General features: G+C 37.3%; 1 pseudogene; it reads right to left on the bottom strand.

The window, feature by feature from the left end:
• Nucleotides 1–14,947: 14,947 nt before the first annotated feature.
• Nucleotides 14,948–15,544, bottom strand: LOC117718672 (putative glutathione-specific gamma-glutamylcyclotransferase 2 pseudogene; annotated as a pseudogene).
• Nucleotides 15,545–17,837: the final 2,293 nt, after the last annotated feature.

Genomic DNA, 17,837 nt, shown 5'->3' with positions numbered 1-17,837 from the left:
TCCTTGAAACCAGAATATGCACCATTGTTAAATTGTCAATAGGTTAAGGAAAGGTTAGTATTTAAAGTTTGTATAAAAACAAAAACCAACCAACCAACCAACCAACCAAACAAACAAACACTTGCAGAATGATTTGTAAAGCAAATGCTCTAAGTAAAGGCAACCAGGAGCTCATGTCAGGGAATCACTTGAAGTCAATTGAGGAAGAGAGAAAAGTAAAACTCTCCTGGTCAGTCACCACAGGAGTCTCAGAATATCTTTATCCTTCTTTCCACCCCTCTCTCTGTTTATTCATCTATCTATGTATCTATCTATCAAAAAATTTGGCAATCAGTAGGAAAATAGTCTGTCTCATTTGTAACATCCAAGCAATAAACATCCATAATAAACAAATATAGAAAATGAATATACCTAGATATATTATCAGTAGAAAAAGTTGTCTGTAGTAGCAGTTCTATATATACATAAGTGAGTAAAAGTTATATACATTTTAGAAATCAATATGCTCTTTATTGTCTCCAAATAATGTTAAAAAGTTGAAGCAGTAAACATAAAGAATAAGAATTTACATTCTAAATTGGCTATTTGAATTTCAGACAACACAACAATAAGTAAATGTATAATATACATTTGTAATTTAATATATGAAGAAAAGCTTTATATATTTCTATTTTACTGTATATATATATATATATATATATGTACATACCTATGTGATTATATACCTGTGCATAAAATAAGTCTATGCATATGTTAAAATAAATATTTATACATCTAAATATATATTATAAAATATCTATTATAATTTTATTTTCTTTCTCCTGATTACTTACTTATATATTAATGTATAATTTTGCAAATCAACCTGAATAGCAATACCTCACTCTTTCCCTTTTTGCTAATCTTCATTTCCTTGTTTTGTCTTTATTTTTTTTCTTGGTGGCAGTGATTTGTTGTCTGGTCCTTGAATATGCTAAGCATGAAGCCCATATCTGGGCAACAAACACAGTCTCTTAAATGGTAAAATTTCAGAAGTTTTCCCTCTTAGAAGAAACCAGACATGTTATATTACATGCTTTTGCCTTCACTGCTCAGAAAGTCATTGTTAGATTTAAATTTAATGCATAATAGTTATAGTATAGGTTGATTTATTTACATGCTTTGCATCATTGGTTCTGAGCAGGAGAGTGAAGCACAGGAAGGCGTAGGAGAATGTATACACCCATGACACCTTTCCAGGTATTTATAAAAAATAGTTGATCAAGAAACATGTTTTATTTTATTACCTAAAATTTTAATAGCCCAATTATGCATATAATAACTTTTATTCATTTATGTCAAATTCTCTCCAGGATAATTCATGTTGTATGATATTTGCTCTAAGAGCTTATATAGTTTCCTCTTGAATAATTCTAGTTAATTTAAAAATAATGTCACTTAGAAAATGGAATATGGTTAAGCTCAACAAACATTTATTGGACATTATGATCTGTACTGTGCTGTATATAGAAATTGGAATGCTTGGGTTTTCCCTCTGATGAGGTTAAAACTTACCTAAGTGCAATGCTGTCCACTGACAGTGTCATCTGCAGAGAGCTAGAACTAGGGGATTCTGGGACAAGATGAACTTAATATAAATTCTTTGCTTTGCACCTGAGTATTTCTTTGGTCTTTGTCAAAAGAGTGAATTCTTCTGCATTTTTATTTTATTCTGTATCATAGGATGATAATATTGAATTTATTGTGTTCATCTAGAATGCATAGTTGATGGAAGTAACAAGCTTACAATAGTACTAAGTTATACTGTTAGTAATATTATTTATCACTGTGACTTGTAAAGATTGGGTGGTTGAGGAGTGCTAGGGACTGTTTCGTAGAATGTGCTCTTGCAGAGATGATTCAGGACCTTGGAGGAAAAAAAAACCCTTTGATGAAAGTAGTGTGTTGAGAAAGCCAGGTTGAGGGAGGTGTCAATGGCTGACAAAGACAAATGGATGTGATGTTACAATCTGTAAATGTCATCAGCTCTATACCACTAAACTGTAAAGTGTGAGGTAAGAGTGAAAGGGGGCTCTAAAGAGATAAGCAGAAACTGGATCAAGAAGAGAAGGTGCATGTCTCTCACAGGGCGAGTTGACTTTATCTTGTAAGTGAAGGATACAAATTAAAAGCATTTTTAAGAGGAAGAGAATTGGCCAGATTTAATTTTGCATAGATCTGTGAGAGCAGCTTGAAAACATAACATGAGATAATGAAAATAGGCTGAAAATAGTGTAGAAAGCAATATTGAATAATACAGCTGATGCCATTCTGTAAGAAGAGGGAGTAATTTGCAGGCAGGCCTGATAATTTTGAAATGTTCCTTATATTCTTATTTATTTTATGCTTGAAAAATTTTAGAGGTAGAGAGAAAAATTAAATCCCCAGAGAAATAATTCTCAGGGAAATATCATAAATGCAAATGTAAAATTGATAAGAATTCTTAATGGTAATACTTTTAGAAAAAGTCTTTGCCTATCACATAACCATTACAATAATTTTGATATATTTAGTAAAAATCTTATTAACATACTCTGTGATGATTTATATGTAAAAGTAGCCTCAATGTCATGAGTATCTCCCTTTCCATTTTATAATAAAATTATTGGCAACATCAGCAGCTTATAGAAATGGTCTTATATTGCAACTTATGTGTTTTGGAAAACTGGGTTCAATAACTATTACAATAATCAACTTTATGAGTTTATGAGCTCATGCCTGTCCATTGAAGTTCCTACACTGAGGACAAACGTTTTTCTACTCCTACCATCCCTTGCAAACTGACCAATGTTGCACTGTTACCTTTAAATTTTATAAAATAAACATATTGTGTTCAATAAACATGCTGGGTTTTATTTTATGTATAATATGTGGTTCTTATTAAACTCACAGAGTATATGTTTCCGGTACATTCAAGAATGAAATACACCAAAGTTCATGTCTGGCTTGGAGCATGCTTGCACAAGGCATTCGAAGTTTTGTCTACTGCAGATTTTTCTTCATAATGTTCATCCTGAGATTAGAATAGAAAGTAAAATTATAACCACAGTACACAGTGATTGATAGCTGCATCTAAGTATTGTTTCTGCGAATCACAAAATGATACTTTGGGCTATTAAAGAACTGTCAGTAAGTTCAGGTGTCAGTGAACACAGTCCTAGGTCAGGGTCAGATAAAAGTGGCAAAACTATCAAAGCTCTGGGGACATGCCAACTGCTTATTTATGGTTGGAGCTTTTGGCAATCAAGCTTGACTTCTAATAATAAAGACACACAGACATCTGTAAGGCTTTTAGCCTGTTTGTTGGGGCAGCCCCTCAGGGCTCTTCTAGCTCCACCTGGCCTTCCTGCCGGGCTATGGTTCTGATTTCAGTCCCTCTACCCTAGCTCAAGGCACAGCTCTTTATTTACACAGCCACATTCTTTTCTCATACTAAGGAGCTATTAGTTTAGAAGGAGAGGATCCAGGCTTCCTCTTTCTGAGCCAATCAGCAGTGTGACCTTCCATGACCTCTCCCTTGGCAGCTGGCTTTTTTAAGATATCTCAAGAAATCCTCTTTTTGCAAGGGCGAGGAAGTGCCATACATTTACATATTCTGCCAGCACTCCTGCTGCTAACACAGCAATTAACACTTGAGAATGCAGGAATACACTTTCAGTTGATAAAATGTATGGGGTAGGATCCTCCAACACTTTCTGAGTACCACTGTTTAATCTTTCCAGTTTTTCACGAAACAGTGTACTTATTGGGCTTTAGCAGTTATCTCAATTTTTGAGAGTTCTGGCTATGTACAAAGACCAAGTATAATACTTGGAATATTAAGTATTGAACACAAACACTGCCCATTTTCTTTACTGGTCAATTATTCAGATCTTTGATTGGATGCCTTTAGCATGAAGGCATAATTTTAATTTGAAGAAGAGTTTTCTTTATGAGATTCTCTTACCACATCTGTCTCGTTTATTTCTTGTCAACTTTTGACAACATCACATTTATTTTAGGGGCCTATTAACTCCCTATTGGCCTTCTTTCTCATACTTCTCCCATTTCTTCCGTCTACCTAGTCCTGTTTCTGTGGCTGACTTATGGGGAGGGTGAGTGCAGATGTAATGTGTTCATCACTGCAATGCCACACTGTGTGCACGATTTAGCATGCCATAGAACTCATTTACATCTTACGGCCTTTGCAATATGTCTGCCGCGTCCTCTGTGATATCTTAAGTACCTTGAAAGGGGTGATAGAGTGGTCTTGTTTAGGGTTGTGTTTTTAAGACTCATTCTCAGGATTTTTATCAGTTATGGTTCTTCATTAATCATTGCTCATTACAAATAGATAGATAGATAGATAGATAGATAGATAGAAAGAAAGATAGATAGATAGATAGATAGATAAGGGAAAACTTTAATTCCCAAGGCTGAGCAAGAGCAAAGCTAGTCTGCGGGCATAAACATAAATTCTCAGAAGGGAGTTTGATTACAAATCCATTCAGCAAAACATCAGTAGTAGATTTCCCCTTAGGTTCTGTGGGCTCTAGTGAGTTTTCGTACCAGATTTACAATACAGCAGAAGTATTCCCTTAGGTAGCCATCCTCAAATCTAAGAAGAAAGTAGTGCTTTCTCACCCATACAGTGCTTTCCCTATACCGTGTATGCGACCTTCAGACACTATGACTACTACCTGGCGGCGGGGGAACGGGCGGGGAGATTCTGTCTCAGTTCTTGCAAGATTTTAGTGTGATCAATATTAAAACTGTGTGGTATTTTCAGTTGTAAGGTCTCATCCCGTAGTGTTAATTGGCAGCAAAGAACAATGACCATAGTCTCTATTGTCTGATTCCCCTGGGAAGTGAGGGCATTTTGATGTAAAGTATGGTCTACGACCAGTAGGGGGAAGCAGAACACCAGTGTCTAACCCATCAGTATCTAACCCAAATCAGGGTCCTTTTTTTTTTTTTTTTTGAAGGGATTACATTGCAGGTGAGACAAGGCCTTGGTCTTCCCTGAATGTAGGTTGTTTGGGAAAGCAAAGAATTGCCAAAGCTGTAGCAACTGTGCCCACCATAATGGTTTCAGAAAGCTAAAAGGAGAGAGAGAGAGAGAGAGAGAGAGAGAGAGAGAGAGAGAGAGAGAGAGAGAGAGAGAGAGAGAGAGAGAGAGAGAACAAACAAGAAGCACGCGAGGGAGTGAGCAACAGCAAAGCCTCTCACAGCTGTAGAGCCAGGTCCTCATCTTTTACCAAGGGCGGCAGTGAGCTTCCTCTGTTCCAAGTCTTGGATGTGTGAGAACACTTCTGTGAAGTTAAACCTGTCTGTTCCTGCTGCTTGCATGGAGCTCCACCCTGCTTTGTGGAGGGAATACGAATCCTATGTGTTCCCTGTATGCTCACTTCCTTGTGCTCACTTCCTTTCCGGAGGCTTGGAGTGGATATGGCACCTGCTCGAGCATCTGGTAAAGTTTGATGAGGAAGTAAGAGTCAGCTGATGGAAACAGACTCAGATCAGGGTTTAAGGTTTCCGTTTCTTAGCATGTGACTCACTAGTATTTCCCTTCTAGGGAGACGACTCCAGTATTGTAAGAATTCTAGTTTACCTGCTTCATGTATTACAGAATACACTGCCCCATGTAACCATAAGGGATATACTATGTGTAACATGTGCAATGGCTCGGAAAGGGACAAGACTGAAGATTTTGGTAAAAGTAACGATAAGGATATATTTGGAGGGTTAGGTTAGAGCCCTTCTGCTTCATCCAAGGACCAGATACTTGACTCTGGTTCTAATATGTTTTTGCAGCGTGAATTAGTGAGCCTCAAACAGAATAATCCCAGTGCACTCCCCCAGGTTACCAAGGGAAATTTCTTTTCTCCTGCCTTGTTTGTGTAAGCATTTCATAAAAGCTACTTAATCACAGATTAAAGAATTACAAATAAAGCTTTGATAATTATATCTATTGTAGCATAGTGTACCATGGGAGGATCTCTCAGTTTTATTTTTCCTTTCTTAATCTTCCCAGCATATTGCGTGTTACTTCTTGGTCTCCAATGCTCAGTCTAGTACTTAGTAGAAGGCAAATAACAAACATTAGGTGGGAGTTGCCTGTCAACCACTGAGACATAACAAATTACTCAGATACTAATTTTCTTAGGGCAATAATGGAGGCTGATTACTAACCAGTTGTCATAGCTGATAAATGATAGTTTAAATATGATTTTATGACAATATACTCTTGATGTCTGGCTACTTCCAGAGAGCTATATATACATGCCTGTTTCACAGAAGTTGGCTTCCCAAGGAGTCAATGATCATAAACAGATCAAGACATATCCATTTGATTATAATCTATCCATTTGATAGATTATAAGACATATCTTATAATCTGTTATCTATCTATCTATCTATCTATCTTCTTTTATTTTACAGATACTTAGGTGCTAAACACTCTGAGTAGAAAGCACACTAGATAAACTTGAAGTCTAAGTTATGAATATTGACTATAGGTACTTCATATACCTCAAATGTTTTATATCTTTCTTGTCATGTTCAAACTTTTCATATTATAAATATGCAATATATATAATATTATATACTATTATATATACATACACACACATATAATCAGTTGTAGCTCAGAGAAAATTGGGTTAGTTATTATTTGTCTGAAATATCCAGGGTATATTTTTACTTTGGGAATTCACAGTGAACTGAGTTAGGATGTTAACAACTATGTATTGATTTAACGTTTCTTAACCATTTTCCAAACCAGTGATGTAAAACTGTATGCATATTCTGACAAATGGAGAATACATAGCACCTTTGCAATCTCAGGTTTACATCCTTGCCTTAGCTTTTAGTGGAATGAAACTTCAGTTAACATCAGTAAATGGTTTACCTTAAGTGGGAGAAGTCAATCACAGAGAGTCCACAAAGCGTAAACTAGCCCATAAAATAATAGTGCTGGTCTGATTTCTTGGGAGAAACAAGCATTGAAAATAAAAAGATGTTTTCTGAAGTCATTCACAACTACTCCTGCAAAACAAAAAACAAAAAGCAAATTACAGTGTCTGTTTACACTAGAATGTCTATTACATTTATAAAAAGATTCAGAACAATTTTCCATGAAGAATCAGGCCGTCACATCTCAGAGTAAGAACCATCACTAAACTGATGTCAAAGATATCAGCAAATAACGTGAGAGAAGGATTATACTCTGAACATTTAGGAATATTACAAAATTAAAAATTGCATTTGAAGCAATCTTTGTTTATTCAAAATTCTGTTCTTTAGATTCTCTGATTTTTAAAAAATTTAACGAAAGTATAATACTTGTTTATTTCTGTCTTGGAATAAAGCTGTTTTGTAAACCCTCTAAGAAATTATCTAATTCCCATTAGATCAGTGTTTTCTAAACATCCAAAGGACAGCTGACTTAACATCTTAAGCTTGCAAGTCTAGAGGAAAAGAAAGGTCTAAATATCATTGCCAACAAATGTATTTTCCTAATCTATGCTTATATTCATTTGGAGAATGGAACACAAAAATAAACATCTCACCTACCAAGCCATGCCCTGGGTGTTTGCAACCTTGTGCTGCATCTAACTCACCAATCTGATAGTTTTCAGACCATGGGTTATTTATTCATTGCCTTCAAGTTGTAAGGTACTTAGGTCCTAAGTTTGTTCCCTCTTTTGTTTCTTTTCTAGTGATCAATCCTTATATATTTTATCTCTCAGTGTAAGCGTTTCATTGTTCAGTTAACATCTCATGGCTTCTATAAATTACTTCTCACTTTAAGTTTAGTGTAGAGCAATCGCCTTAACCCTTGGCAGCTTTTCCCATCTGAACATTATAAAAGCTGTCAGCCTCTAAAGCGCTACTGCTCTTGATATCATATGCTATACACATGTACTTTCTCCTAATAAAATAAAGCCTATTGAGGTGTTTATTAATCATTATTTATGGGGCTCCTCTCTGTACTTCAGGATTCAGGTGCCTTGATTAGCATCATCATCATGATGGGTTAAGGCTCTACCTAGAGGTGATCCCACTTGAATCTAATACTTGTGCAGAACTGCAAAATATAAATATTACTCATTAGGAAATGACTGATTCTGGAATTAAGGAAGCAAGAAATCCAGGTAGGCATTTTCTGGTGTGTCTGCTGTATGTATACATGCATTCTCAAGCAGAACCTGGGTAATGAAAACTATAAATAGAATTACCACTAAAGGTGCTTTCATTGAGTATAGATTTGAAGAAACAACTGTTATTTCAATTACATATAGACTAGAAGCATACCACTATATCAATTTGCTTATTTTGCTATATTGTTTAGTTCCACAAATGTACATTTCACTGTGTAATTCAAATGTGAAAGGCCTGGGACACCATAAGTATTAAATGGACAACTTGTTTGTATAAATAAGTTTATGCTAGCAGGTTATCAAGGATTTCTATTAAGAATGTTCATCACCCTCATAAAAATAAAAGGAGGGGGTATGGGATAAGGGGTTTTGGGGGAGAATGGGAGAGGAGATGACATTGAAAGGTTAATACATAAAATATTCAATAAAAAACAGATAATGGGTCTGGCAAAAAAAAAGATAGTTTACTCATTTTAAATTATTTTCAAAAGTTTCTAGGAGATGCTAATTGGCTAAGATCTTATTGTAAGCTCTCCAAAAAAAAAAAAAAAAAAAAAAAAAAAAAAAAAAAAAAAAAAGAATTTAAGTCTCTGCTTAATATTCTCAAGAGAGATGCAATTTCTTTTTTTTTCTGAGACTGAAGGTGGCTTAATTTTTTCCCAATTTGCTTTTATACCATTTAATTACATGCAAGTATTTAGGTCAGTTTTAGGTTGAGGAACTAGCAATACAATGAATGCAAATAGTCAAGGAACAAGCAAGGCAATAAGCAAAGTCCTGTGATCACTCCCATGATCATTGTTTCTAAGGGTTTATGAGGATGACAAAAATGTCTGAGCCTACTTCCCTGTCCTAACCCACAGTCATAGTCAATGCCTGAGGCCTACTTCTTTGTTCTAGCCTAAGATTTAGATTCCTGATTGAAATTACTTCTCTGTTTTAGCCTAAAGTTAGATTCCTGCCTGAACTTACTTCCTTAACATGGCCCAGTGTCAGATTCCTGCCTGAAGCCCATTTTCTTGTCCTTGGCTCATGTCAGATTCCTGCCAAGCAGCCCCAAAAGCTCTCCACAGTATCCTGGGCTGGCATCTGTGGTCTCCCAGGGTCTAGCTGGCATCTGTCTAGGATCTTCTGGCTTTTAGAGTCTTTATAGAGAAGTCAGGTATAACTCCGATACGTCTGCCTTTATATGTCACTTGGCCTTTCTCCCCTACAGCTTTCAATATTCTTCCTTTGTTTTGTACATTTAGTGCTCCGACCATTATGTTATGGGAAAATTTTCTTTTCTGTTTCAATCCTCTTGGTGTTCTGTAGTTTTCTCATACATCTATGGTCATCTCTTTCTTTAGTTTAGGGAATTTTTCATTTTAAAGGTTGTAAAACAGTTAACCAAAGATCATAAAAGGGAACTAGTGGTTTATTGTAGATGCAAGGACAGGAGATAGCATATTGACTGGTCTTATCTATTCAAAACTTTGATAATAACTTAGTCACCGATATTATGTGGAGCCAGTGACAGAAAATTGATGTTTAGCCAGATAACTACCCTTACTTGAAAACATGTGTAAATATCTCTGTTATATACTTCTTATTCAATTTATGATTTGAATTTATGTTTGAACTTTTAGTGGAAAAAAGAATACTTGAAAAAACCATGTGATCTACTCCCCTAAGAAAGGTACAAAAACAAACAAATCCAAGAATTATTATATTGCATGCATGGCATTAGTATTACACTAGAGCCTGAGTAGACAGCAAGATTAGGAGGAAGAAAGACAACAGAGTAGAATAACTTAGAAAATTATAAGGGAACTTAGACATTAATAAAGCAAAACAACAGAATTCAGAAAGAAAGAGGGACAAAGAAGAAGCTGCAGAGAGAACAGGAAGAGCAGGCAGGCTTCTCCTAGCCATGGGACAGAACAGGTCTTTTTACTAGAGAGGAGAAAGATTTTTCTTACTAACTTGGTTTTAATTTATTTAGCAATAAAAGGGTAGAAGCTTTTTGGAAGAAAACTTCCCTAACCTAAATAGATGGCTATAAATGTACAAGAAGTCTACAGAACACCAAATAGACTGGACCAAAAAAGAAAACCTTTCTGTTATATAATAATCAAAATGCTAAATGTACAGAACAAAGAAAAGACACCAAAAGCTGTGAGGGAAACAGGGTAAGCAACATAAAAAGGCAGAGCCATCAGAATTATACCCAACTTTTCAACAGAGACTCTAAAGCACAAAGAGCCTGGACAGATGTTTTACGGTCTCTAAGTGACTACAGATGTCAGCCCACACTACTATACTTAGCTATATACTTTCAATCACCATAGATAGAGAAAACAAGTTATTCCAAGACAAAACCAAATTTAAACAATATCTACCCACAAATCCAGCCCTACAGCAGATACTGGAAGGAAACTCTAACATAAGGAGGTTAACTACACCCCCTCAAAAACCCCACAGGAAATAAATAATTTCACACTAGCAAAACCAAAAGAAGGGAAGTGTGCACATACCTGCATGCACTCCCTCCTTACACGCACTACCACCACCACCATCAAAATAACAGGAATTAACAATCATATTGCTGAATATCAATGGACTCAACTTCCCAGTAAAAAAATACAGACTATCGAAATGGATGAGAAAACAGGATCCACCAACCTGGTGCATAGAAGAAACATAACTCAACATCAGACATAGACACTACCTCAGAGTAAAGCACAGGAGAAAGGGTTTTCAAGCAAAACATCCCAAGAAGCAAGCTGGAGTAGCCACTCTGACGTCTAATAAAATATACTTTCAACCAAAATTAATCAAAAGAGATGGGAAAGGATACACTTCATACTGATCAAAGGAAAAATCCACCAATATTGATGACCCAGATTCAGAATATCTATGCCTCCAATGAAAGGGCACTCACATTTGTAAAAGAAACACTAAGATTAAATCACACATTGACCTCCACACATGAACAGAAGGAGACTAAACCCAAGATAACTAAAACAGTGCTGTACAATAAAAAAACTTCTGGAGGTATCACCATCTCTGATTTCAAGCTGTACTAAGGATCAATAGTAATAAAAACCCATGGTATTAGCATAAAAATAGACAGGTGGGTTTTATCAAGGGAATCAAATTGAAGACCCAGAAGAAAATCCACACACTTATGGATACTTGATTTTTGACAAAGAAGCCAAAACTCTACCATGGAAAAAAAGAAAGCATCTTTAACAAATGGTGCTGGTCTAACTGGATGTCTACATGTAGAAGAAGGTAAATAAAATAGATCCATATCTACCAACCTGAACAAAACTCAAATTCAAATCGATCAAAGACATACAACCATATACACCAAACCTGATAGAACAGAAGGTGGGGGATAGACTTGAATTCATTGGCACAGGAGACAACTTCCTGGACAGAACACCCACATTTCAGGCACTTAGAGTAACAATTAACAAATGGGGCCTCATGAAACTGAAAAGCCTCTGTAAGTCAAAGGACACTGTCAAAAGGGCAATAGCAGCCTACAAACGGGAAATTATTTTCACTAACTCAGCAGCTGACAGGGCTGACTTCCAAAAATATGTAAAGAACTCAAGAAACTAGACATCAAGAAACCAAATAAATCAATTAAAAAACAAGGTACAGATCTAAACAAAAATTTCAACACCTGCTCTTGAGAATGTGGAGCAAGAACACTTCTCCAGTGCTGGTGGGAGTGCAAACATGTACAAACACTTTGGAAATCAATTTGGCAGTTTCTCAGAAAATTGGGAATGGAATGGAATGGAACCTCAAGACTCAGCTGTACCTGTAACTTTAATTCTTTCAAACCTATTTTAAATGATGGTTCTTAAATGCTTTACCCTCCCTTGTAGCCCACCAGAGGTAGTGGAAAAGAAAGGATATGAAGGAAGCAGAGCTGTTTAGAAAGGTTATTTGGAGCAACTCCCATATATGTTGTCTGGAAATTGGCAGTTCAGTTCCCAGGTTCACAAGCAGTGGTTGCTCGATCCACTCACAAACACTTCACAGAAATATCAGCAGTCCTGTTTGCAGAGTTGGGATAGCAAACAGGAATTAGCAGCCAGTGGTGGCACAACCTAACCAAGACAGCAGGAGGGACCAGGAGGTGACACCAAGTTCTTGGCTGTGCCTCTCTCAAGGAAGGGAAGATCAGCGAAGATGGGAGACCCACAGACATTGCAGCTAACTGTACCAGCAAGCCAAGCTCTGTCTCTCACTCCATGAAGTCCTATTTATACCCTCCAAACATCACATGTTCTCTACCTATCTTGCACAGGTCTTGTCTCAGAATGTACATCCAAATTTTTTTTTTTTTTTTTTTTTTTGTAAAATCTGTTTTAAATTTTTACTATAGTTCCACCAGAAAACCTATCTTTTATTTTAAAGTTTCATTATGAGATAAATATAGAATAAATATCATTATCATTAGTGAATTGATATATGTATAGTTATATATAGTTTTTCTTTGTAATAAAATACCTTGTTACCCCAAAGGAGAAGAAAGCATATTATCATTCCAAAGGAATAATTAATATTTAAAAAGTCTAATTTCTTTTGGCCTAAATTTGAGGTTCATTTAATTCCAAATAACAAGGAAATTAACAATCAGTGCTGGAAACTTACCTCTTATCATATATTTCTAATAACATTATTTTAAACTTATTTACAACAAACCATGGTTACTCTAATAGAAACAGGAAGTTAATTGAGACCTGTATTTCTTTTTTTTTAAATTAGATGTTTTCTTTATTTTTATTTTTTTAAGAGTATCTTCCCAATTGGCCTTTTTATTGTTTACTTTTTAAAAATTTTATATTTTAATTAAAATCTTTTTTAATTTATTTTTTTAATTGGATATTTTCTTTATTTACATTTCAAATGTTATCACCTTTCCAGGTTCTCCCTCCTCCCAAGCTCCCTATCCCATCCCCTATCTCCTGCTTCTATGAGGTTGTTCACCCACCCACCCACTCCTGCCTCCTTGCCCTTGCATTCTCCTACACTGGGGCATCGAACCTTCACAGGACCAAGGGCCTCTTTTGCCATTGATGCCAGACAAGGCCATCCTCTGCTACATGTGTGGCTGGAGCCATGGGTCCCTCCATGTGTACTCCTTGGTTGGTGGTTCAGTCACTGGGAGCTCTGGGGGTATCTGGTTGGTTAATATTATTGTTCTTCCTATGAGGTTGCAAACCCCTTCAACTCCTTCAGTCCTTTCTCTAACTCCTCTATTGGGGACTCCATGCTCAGTCCAATGGTTGGCTGCAAGCATCAGCTTGTGTATTTGTCAGGCTCTGGCAGAACCTCTCAGGAGACAGCTATGTCAGGCTCCCGTCAAAATGCACTTCTTGGCATCCACAACAGTGTCTGGGTTTGGTGACTGCATATGGGATGGATCCCCAGGTAGGGCAGTCTCTGGATGGCCTTTTCTTCAGTCTCTGTTCCACACTTTATCTCCATATTTCCTCCCATGAGTATTTTGTTTCCTTTCTAAGAAGGACTGACACATTCACACTTTGGTCTTCCTTCTTGAGCTTCATGTGGTCTGTGAATTGTATCTTGGGTATTCTGAGCTTTTGGGCTAATAACCACTTATCAGTGAGTACATACCAAGGTTTTTTATTTATGATTGGGATAACTGACACAGGATGATATTTTCTAATTCCATCTATTTGCCTAAGAATTTCATGAATTCATTGTTTTTAATAGCTGAGTAGTAGTCCATTGTGTAAATGTACCACATTTTTTGTATCCATTCCTTTGTTGAAGGCTATCTGGGTTCTTTCCAGCTTCTGTCTATTATAAATAAGGCTGCTATGAACATATTGGTGCATGTGCCCTTGTTATATGTTGGAACATCTCCTGGGTATATGCCCAGGAGTGGTGTAGCTGGGTCCTCAGGTAATACTATGTCCAACTTTCTGAGGAACCACCAAACTGACCTCCAGAGTGGCTGTACCAGCTTACAATCCCACCAACAATGGAGGAGTGTTCCTCTTTCTCCACATTCTGGCCAACATCTGCTATCACCTGTGTTTTTGATCTTAGCCATTCTGACCGGTGTGAGGTGAAATCTCAGGATTGTTTTGATTTGCATTTCCCTGATGACTAAGGATGTTGAACATTTCTTCAGGTGCTTCTCAGCCATTCAATATTTCTCAGTTGAGAATTCTTTATCTCTATACCCCATTTTTTAATAGGGTTATTTGGTTGTCTGGAGTTTAATTTCCTGAGCTCTTTTTATACATTGGATATTAGCCCTCTATCAGATGTAGGATTAGTAATGATCGTTTCCCAATCTGTAGGTTGCTTTTTTGTCCTATTGACAGTGTCCTTTGCCTCACAAAAGCTTTGCAATTTCATGAGGTCTCATTTGTCCATTGCTGATCCTAGAGCATAAGCCATTAGTGTTTTGTTCAGGAAAATTTCCCCTGTGCTTATGTGTTCGAGGCTCTTCCCCACATTCTCTTCTATTAGCTTTAGTCTATCTGGTTTTATGGGGAGGTCCTTGATCCACTTGGACTTGAGAGACCTGTATTTCTAGTGAACAAATGTTAAAATGTCATATAAATAGGAAATCACTTAGACAACCTGAACTCTTTCTTTTCCTTTATTAAAATCTCTTGAATATGTTTTAGGACACTTGCAAATAAATCATAAATTTAGATGATATTCCAATTACAGTATTAAATAGTATGATCTTCAAGTAAGAATGTCTAAAACACACTGCTGTTCTATACTGATATTATTTTCTGAAGAGTAAAACTCCTTGGGTGAGTTGCTGACTGTGTGTGCAACTCAGGTTCTATTTTCCATCTAAGTGTTCCTTTCCAAAGAGAAGAGATGTTCTCTGCATCTTCTGGCACAAGTTTCCTAATAGAATCTGCAAGTTCAAAAAGATATTCTGTATTTCTTCTACTTGGACCAGCTGCATTAAAAATTTGTTCAGCAATATCTTCCAGAGGTGCAGGTCCAAGACAGTTAGGATCGTCACATGTCCCAATGTAGAGCAAAACACTGAATGGTTCTGTTGTGGAATCTTTTGGATAAAAAATGACTGTTGTAGTTCTGGAGCCTCCTTTCTCTCTGAAGTCAAGGTATGTTTTTACTTCCTCTTCTTTTCCTACTGGTAGTTTGTAAGCAACACCCCATACACTGCCCCCAGGATCTTCAACAAGGGTCACAACTTTTCCAGGCTTGCCAGGGAACCTGTGGTGGTCAGTGCTGTCTTGCCAGAAGTGCTGGCTGTAGTTTGTGATGTAACCAACCAGCTTATTTTGGTAGGGGAAGTCCATCTTCCAGATGAGGGACTCATAACCAAACACCCACATTTTTCTGGACTCTGACCGGAACCCGGACTGCTGAACGAGACTGTTTCCTAAGGGGGAGTAACAGGCGGCTGGGAGAAATGCAATTCCTAATTTCCCTCAACAATTAATTGACAAAAGAGGAGTAATTTTACAAAAAGAAGAAGCTACCATTAATCAATCTATTATATAGATTGATTAGTTGTTGGATGTTTTATAACAGTCCTTTGATTAAAAAAAGATTATTAATATAGATTTATATTTCTTTAAATAGTGTCTTCAAGACTTTCTGACTGTAGAAGGAACGACTGCTGGCGCTTCTGCCATGATTTTACAAGAACTCTGAAAAATTGGCTTTAAAAACAAAAGAGGGGAAACTGTACCCCCCCCCCCCGAAGGAGTCTCCCAGAAATACTCTCCATCATACCTTGTTCACTTTTAATTTTTTAAAACTGAAAGCTCATGGTAAATTTGCTGCTGACTGCCTCTGGCATCGCTGAGACCAATAAAAACTATGCCACAGCTATGTCGAAGGACCCTCTTACCCAAAAATGGAATGGCATGGACCCAGTTCTCACATGGGGTTGAGGATTGATATGCCTGTTTGATACCACAGAAGGCACAGCTAAATGGCCGACAAAAAGATTAATGAAATAGATACCCCCACAAAACCAGGCTCAATTATAAATAAGATGAATAACAATTGACATCCAGGGAAGAGAAATCTCCCTGAGGATTCCCTCCTTTTTCCTTTCCAGATAAAAATAAATCACCTATGGTGTCTGCTGTTAGAAGTTCTAATCCTGATGCTGGCCTCTGGACTTACACACTACTCAGACCATCAATGGGCCATTAACAAGGACATCAAACAGCTAGAGATTGACACCACTAATCTGGGGAAATCCCTGTTTTTGCTGTCTGAAGTGATCTCCAAAAATGCAAAGAACTTTATTGGACTTGATTTACTCTTTTACAAAGACTATACAGCTCTAGACTGTGCACAGCCCTTAAAGAAGATTGTTGCCTCTTCATAGACAAGACAGGGATGATTAGAGAGAGCATGAAAAAAGGTCAGAGAAGGCCTTGAGAAAAGACAGAGAGAAAAATAAAGATGAGAGCTGGTACAAGAATTGGCTTTCAATTTCCCCATGGTTACCAACCCTACTTCCTTCCATCTTGGGACCATTAATTGGGTTATTTTTGCTTATTTCTTTTGGTCCCTGGGCCTTAAATAGGCTGACTAACTTTGTGAAACAACAGATAGATAATTTAGTAGCAAAACTTATTCAGATACATTATCATAAGTTAGCTATGGAGGACCACGAGACTCAAAATAAGGTTGTTACTCTATCCAGGGTGCTCCCAAAACCCACATCCACCCAACCTAAAAGGGGGGACTTCCACTCCTAGACCAAGCAGAGAGGGGCCACACCTCTGACTGGCGATCTGAATTCTTGCTTATGCTGCGAGGCTAAGCACTTCAAGGGAATATAAATAAAAGTTAAAAATATCTTTCTGGGTTCTCTGAGGGACAAGCCTGACTGCATAGGGGTTGATGTCAAAAAGTATCTCCTCTCCAAAAAAAAAAGACATCGGGATGGGTATGGCCCTCATGCCTCACTGAAAAATGACAGGAAGACGGGTGTTGGGGTCCACACTAGCCCCACGTTGGGGCGGCCAAAAAATGTCTCGGCCCAAGCAAAATGTTGAGGCCCGGGCGGACCCACGTTTGGGCGGCCACTGTATCCCTGCCCAAGCTGCTGCTTCGGTTCTCAGGTCGGGATTCAGCAAGAGCGAGAGTGAGGACTGACTCGAAGAATGCAGACCAGACAGAGTGTAATTCAATCCCCTTTATTCTTCAGTCTAAGTCCTAAGTCTTTAGTTCCTAGTGCCTAGTCCCTAGCTCCTAGTCCCTCCAAGTTCCAAGTTACTTCTTCCAAGTTCTTTTCCAAGTACCTGCTACCTGTCTTCTCTCTGCTGTGTCTGGTTCTGTCTTCTGTGTCTCCCTAATGTCTGCTGTGTCTGAGTCTCTCTAGAGCCAAGTGTCTTCTACCTACTGTCTGGTGTTTCTGATTCTGATCTGTTCTGTCTTTGCCTTTTATATGTCTCACTTCTAAGCTATGCCTCTAAGTCACACCTATAATCATGCCCTTAGGTCTTGTCTCTAACTCTGATCTCTACATTTCTAAGTTACACACCTTTAATCTCACGCACCTTTAATCTCAAGGTATCTAAACCAAGATTATTGGAGTGTGCTCAGGTGTTGTAGGCTATTGTAATCCAAGTCACATGTCAGAGTATATGGCTCAAGATGGCT

Source organism: Arvicanthis niloticus, chromosome 13, assembly GCF_011762505.2.
Source record: "Arvicanthis niloticus isolate mArvNil1 chromosome 13, mArvNil1.pat.X, whole genome shotgun sequence".
Lineage (NCBI taxonomy): Eukaryota > Metazoa > Chordata > Mammalia > Rodentia > Muridae > Arvicanthis > Arvicanthis niloticus.
Note: the sequence above shows the minus strand (reverse complement) of the source record. Positions and strands in the feature narration are given on the sequence as shown.